The following is a 6,750-nucleotide window of genomic DNA, read 5'->3' on the forward strand; positions in this document are numbered from 1 at the left end:
TGAGGAGAGCGCAGGAAGAGAAGGAGCTGGAAAGAGAGGTGAATATGGCCCGCTCAAGGTCGAGCCGCAAAATTGCTTGGCGAATCTTGGAAGTTCAGTCAGGGTTTGTTGGCTTGCTGCTGCAGGCCACAGACAGGCAGAAGAGCAGGCTGGAGCTCCGCTCTTCTCTTAATACCCACAGCAAGAGTCCTGTCTCGAGTTACAAATGAGCAATTACATACTTTATAGAGTTTCATTCATTTTCTACAGCTTTAATTTAATTCTGTTTCTGTTATCTTCAGAATTGTTTTGAGAAGACTTTGTCTTAGCTGCCAAAAATATCATTGGTGCAGAGTTCTGTGGTGAAAACACAAGAGATATGTATAACAAGGATGACTACGTTGGTATTGGATGTGATTTTATGTAATGGGCCACAAACTTTGTACCAGTGAATCAGGGAAATTATAAAGATCTGTGAAGTTCACTTTATTAACCTATTTATTAAAATATAACAAACTTTTTCAGAAGATATTTGTTCCATATTCCACTATTGCTGATATATGAGAGAGTTCTTGTTTACATTGATCCACTAAATTCTTTGCTGGCTATCTCAAATTACCCTTGTACATTATTAGACTTCTGAGATTGGTACCATTGGTAATTATCAGACTATACAAAATCAACTCTGTGGACTCACAGGACTGCAGCCTGGTCTTGCAACCAGAACTGCATCCCACTGGAGGTTTAAGTTTGTAAGTGGCAAGCCATACCCTCAGGAACCAGTCTTGGTCTAAGCTACATGGATGACATGAAATAGCCACTCTTTCTTCAAGTATACCTTACTCATGGTTCTCAAAGTGTGCCATTTTTTTACACCCTATCTAAAAACAGGCTTCAGCAACACATGCCCTCAGCTGCACACCAAGGAGACTGCACAATCACCCCATCAATCCAACCACAGCTCCGCACACACACCTGCCTTACCAGATGTCCACTTCCAGTTGCCAGTGAGGCAAACACATTTTGAAAACACATTGGCCAGTATCATTTGAAAAAATATACACACTTCCACCCATAAATTTCTGCCTAATTGTTTGCATATTAGAAAAACATTTTCAAGTAGTCCACATTACTTTCAAAGGTCTGGCACAGTGAACCAACCCATTTGTGGATAAATCCTCAATCACAGATACAAATAGTGTCAAAGGAAAATAACAATTCATTTTTTACTTGTGATAGCTAGGAATGCTCGCAAATTCACACAAACTTGATATAATTATACCACTTTAATTTATACTTTGCTTCAGTTGACAGGTAATATTTTCCCAGTGGTGTTCCATTTAATTGTCACAGGACACTCCACCCCATGAGTCACGTGGTGCGGCCTGCCACGTGCAAGGGGGTTCACTCATGTTTGTAGCCACACCCCCGTGAAGGCACGCACCCGTACGGGGTTAAGTGTTAGTGTGTGTATGTCTATTTAAACCCCCCTCAGTGCGTGCCTCACTGTTGGTTATTGTTTGTTTGTTAGCGTCTGAACGTAATACCCATAATCATGTTTGTCTAGCCTATGTTAAATGCATTACTGTTAAATGTGTCTGTGTGCATCGTTAATGCTGTTTGTGAGTGCCACCATCATCTAAATGTTTTTGTGTCATTAAATGTTTCACTCTGTCGAGAGTCTGTGCGTCCTGCTCCACGCCCTTCGGCACTTGGGCATTCGTTACATTAATAACCAGAATTACACACAAACAAGCCTCTGTTCCTTTGTAGTGGAACACAAAGGCAAGAACAACACCATTATCAATAAGTACTGATCTGCCTAGAGCACCCATGTAAAATCCCAATCATTGCTAAGTTGCTGTACCATTATACACACACTAGTTACACACTCACTGTTAGTCCATTCCAATTACAACTCAATTTACAGCTGAGGGTGTCAGATCATGCCCCCGAGTTTGAGGTTTGAGTCTAACAGAAATCATGTAATGTTCAATGACTTACAGGTGATTAGTTCAGCAGAGATGAAAAGCACAATGGGTAACTGCTTTCATGATCAGTAAACACCCCATGCACTTGCACGGATGGTCCCTTGCTCCTCTTATTGTTTCTGGATAGAGTCGCCAGTGTGACTTGGACCACAGCCCAGAATCTGTGTGACACAGCAGTGCTATCAATGTTTCCTATTCAAGTATCTTCTTCTCAGTATTCCTCTTTTTTCATCCACTGCCCTGATTACAAAGAAAGCATATATTATGCTTCTGCTTATATGATGACTATTTAAGGCCTTATTTGCTTTGGCTCGTGTCCAGACAACATTCTCTATTTACCCACCTCTATATGGGTAGAGAAAGAACTCCATGGATGGAATATCTCCAGCAACAGAACAGAGAAAGCTATCTTTCCAACTTAAATTCATTTCATCAGTGCAAAAGAGCCCAGCATGAAAGAGAGAGAGAGATTTTTTGGAATGAGAACAGGTTTCTCATAGCTGACTGCAGATGGACCATGGTAGCCTAGCCACTTACAGAACTCTTAAAGCAGCCATTAAGTGTGGCCTTGTTTTCTCAGGTGGTCTTTACTTAGGGTGAGACTGAACAGATTTTGCCTCTTTGTCTGTAGAGAGTGCCAACAACATGGTTAATAATGCTTATCAAACAAGATTAGAACCTGTGGCTAGAAATAGTTTTAGCCACCTCCAAGGTCACACACTAGTAATAAGTCAACATGTCCAAAGTGTGTAATCATAAGTATCCTCACACTGAGTACATACTAAACAAAAGGAGAACACCTTCCAAAGAAATGACATACTACTGGGGCAAGAGCCACATTCCACAGATCCCTTCCCAGAGGTCTGTTACCATATCAACAGGGGAAGGAAAGAAGCTGGAGACAAGTATAGTACTGATTGATGGGCTCATCAACATCAATTCATTTATCCAGAGGCAGAGTGTGCTGGAGGCCTCCGTTTCAGAGCGGGTTTGTTTGGTTGGGCTTCTCTGCTGCTCATTGGGCATGGGGCAGCCCTGCCTGGGTCCCCGCAGCTTAACCAAGCATCCCATGCTGGCTATACCAGTGGAGGGAGATTGATTTTGGCCAGAGATGGAGTGGAGATTGATTGAATCAGAGAGATCTTGCAGGAGGATCGACTATGCAGTAACCCCTGAATGGCCTCCATGCCTTTGCCAAGAATTAATACTGGTGAAAACACAACACATGGAGTCATTCTCATTGTCTTTAATGGATGCATGGGCAGATAGACCCCATAAGAAGTGTTTGTAATGTCTAATTGCATAGTTGTAGAAAGGTCAATGATTATATGGAGAAATCACTGCCTGCTGAGATAGTCAGCTCACTTATCTATGATGAAATGGGTAAGTGTTACATATTTTCATACAATTACTCTAATTACTCCATGTGCAGCCAATGCATAAAAATACCACAGAACCACTGGCCATTCTTTGCAAAAAGTCCCAGATTACTTAAGGATAATATTACCAGAGGCATTTTAATTGAAAAATGGACAAGTCCACAAAAGTCATCTGAGCAAGCTATTCCATCCTTCCACTGCATGTCTCCTTCTTTCTCCTTTCCTCTTCATTTTGCACCGGTCATGTTCTGTTTCACTCCCAGCTGAAGGTCAGCTCTCTGGGAAGCTGAGAGGATATTTGGTTACATGGTTCCCAACACTTGTCCTTTCCACACTACTTGCTCTATGCTGGACAAGGGGAGCTATCTTCCTCCACAGGGAGAGAGAGAGTGGAACACACTGGAATATGGATCACAGGGCCCTGTGGTCTCATTGTGAACTCCACGGAATGTACATGGTTACCTTCACCTTTGGACACAAGAAAAGGGGAGGAGGGGATGAAGCTGAAAACTGAGTGGAAGAGACAATGCCTTATAAATATGTAATAATATGAACTGTAAAAGTCTAGTGCAGACCTCCATCATAACCTTGTGACTGTTGCACAAATTTTGCATGTTTGCACTGTTACTTCATCTCGTTAAAATGATAAAAATGGACTTGTGTTTTTTTTATATTGGTTTCTGTTTCATATTTAGCCTTAAAAGAAACATGGATCTACATAATATTAAACATGCATGTCTGCATGCTGACTATATATGTGAATAAAAGTGAATAAATGTTCTATTAAGCAACATACCCACTGCACAACACTACATAGATTTGTGTGCAATTAAATCATCAGTATGAATCCCCCCAAAAAGGTGCCATTAAATATTATAGAGAGCAGAGAAATCCTTAACAGAATCTTTCTCAAAATGCTCAGCACCATTTACCTCTAATGTTTGTCTCAAATCATGTTGTCAACTCTATCCTGTGTATGTAATTGTATGGAAAGCATTAATCAAAGTGGGCAAGTCCTGTGCAACCATATGGAAAAGAAGCAAACTTGCTATTCCGAACCCAATTAATGGCGCCTGCTGTATTCACACCTTACCCCAATTCACACTTCACAAAGGCAGCAGAACATTCTTTCAGCTGTCCCCTAACAGGGGACTAAAACCTTTCCATCTGAGAGGGAAAAGAAAAGGCTGGGATTAGCTGACAAAGGATTCAGAGACAGAAACTTATAGCATTACAAGAAACATTAAAATATTTAAGTGGGTTATTAGTAAAGATATCATACCACTTGACTTCTGCATTGTCTCCTATATTTTCCATATTTCCTTTATTTTTATATTTTCTATTTAAGTTAAGAACTGGGCCACTGGGTCAGCCTGAAATGCCTCTCTGAGTACATGGGCCTTCTTTGCAATTTTAGAAACCACTCATTGCCTGCTTTACAAACTGGATTCAGCTTCCTCTCTCTGTGTGCAAATGAGGAAAGTCTTCATTTAGGCTCCTATTAACTGTGTTAAATTGCTGCCCTGCAAAGCAACCATGCAACAAATGAAGAACAGTACAGCACTGGTTGTGTGCTAGTGCACATTATCTGCTCCGCTCTGCATTGCACCAGCTTAGCCAGTATCTCTACAGACGTGTTTGAGCACGCCTCCAGCCACCCTCTGATCCATTCCATTTCCACACAATTACTAGGCTACTATTCACTAATGCCATTTAATAGCAGGTGTCGTTTATCAAAAACACCCCTCAGATCACTGTGATTTTATTGAACCCATCAGCATGGATTACACAGGCTACAGTAACATTTAACAATGACTACACACACGTTTTACATACAGCAGCAAACAAACAATGACCAACACGATGCACACACTAGCAGAGTTTAAATAGACAGACAAAACAAGACATTAAACCCCATGCAGGTGCGTGCTATCACGGAGGGTGTGGCTACAAATAAGGGTGAACCCCCCCCCCCCCCCCTGCACGCAGCAGGCCGTGCTACGTGACTCATGGGGGGGAGCGTTCTGTGACAATGAGCCTTTTAAACTGCACATTATGCAACAGTACAATACCACTTGATTGAATAGTTGTATTAAACAGTAGGACATCTGTGTCTATTAAAACATAACAGATAAACACTGATAATTTCATTTCGGGATATTTGTATTATATTCTATTGTATTTTATTCTGCAATAAAATCACTGCATTTCTTTAAATGTTAAAAGAACCAAACTGTTTTCCAATACAACAAAACTCATTCACTGTGTTGTGTTTGATCCAAAAGCAATAATACATGCATACTGAACTAATGATGAGCTCTATGCTGCAGTCCTGGAGCAGTCTGCTTGGGCAAGTGGATTAACAGTCTGACCCCTGCAATGGTAGGAAGCACTAATTGCTTTGTCATGCTGATGGATTAATGTGTACTGTAAGACTAATTTATCTAATCATATCATCACATGGTAGAAGGTGAAGAAATAACTCTAATACCACACCACATAATACATCCTTTATACTTTGAAGAAAAACATTGTTTTCCTCTAGAGATTGTTTTACAGTTTCAAATTAACAAATTATGTCCTTACAGTAACAGAGTTAGCATAAATGATGGTAAAGAGGTTGTTTTAAACTATTCCACACTAAACGTGTATCTTGATACTTAGTAGTTCCCTTCAACCATGTTTACGTTTTGTTTAAAACATGTCTTACCTCTGCAGTGTTTCTTATAGAAAGTGGAAAATCCATTTTAGCAGGAGGGGAGCTACTAGAAGCTGCTAGCCTGAATAAAATATGCGAATAAACCATATAGCTGTCGCTAATTATCACAACATCCATAACATTCAGCCATTCAGCATTTAATTATGGTCTTGCGCATATTTTGTTTAAAGTCGCTTTGATTGTGTTTGACTTGAGCAATAACCAAAGCCATCGAAGCACAGTCTATCCGCAGTCACATGAAACTGAAGCCGTCACTGAGCATGCTCGGTGCAGCGTCTGGCTTTCACATCACATTTGAGGGTGGCTTTTGAGGAGCTTCTGAAATGTGTTGGACTTAAATTAAAACCTGTCTGCCCACCTTGGCAAAGTGGACCTTTTCCAGGAGTGCATTTCACACGCCATAAACACTACAGAAATGTTTAAACATATAACTAAAACAGGCCACTCAGGTGCATTTTGCAGATACATGGGGCAAAATCGTATCTCAAGACCCCTCAAAATATAACAAGCTATTTTGCAATTGAAAGAAGCGAAGGAGTTCTATCCCCTGCAGAATATATGAGCCTCAAAACCTGAATTTTTTCTCCATTATTCTACATTTTCACAATATATCACACTGACTTTTAGATTGGTTCAATTGAGGGTGAAGGCACATGTTTAGCCTATTTTTGAATATATGACT

The 6,750-nt window shown here is 40.5% G+C and overlaps 1 long non-coding RNA gene across 1 annotated transcript; it reads right to left on the reverse strand.

Annotated features, from left to right (window-relative positions):
* Positions 1-3,201: 3,201 nt before the first annotated feature.
* LOC113570815 (uncharacterized) lies at positions 3,202-6,291 on the reverse strand. Its single transcript, XR_003409925.3, has 3 exons — positions 6,060-6,291; positions 4,443-4,516; positions 3,202-3,817 (listed from the first exon to the last, which is right to left on the reverse strand). It is a non-coding gene; the product is annotated as an uncharacterized LOC113570815 (long non-coding RNA).
* Positions 6,292-6,750: the final 459 nt, after the last annotated feature.

This window comes from Electrophorus electricus, chromosome 6 (genome assembly GCF_041902795.1).
Source record: "Electrophorus electricus isolate QZ-2024a chromosome 6, ASM4190279v1, whole genome shotgun sequence".
NCBI classification, from domain to species: domain Eukaryota; kingdom Metazoa; phylum Chordata; class Actinopteri; order Gymnotiformes; family Gymnotidae; genus Electrophorus; species Electrophorus electricus.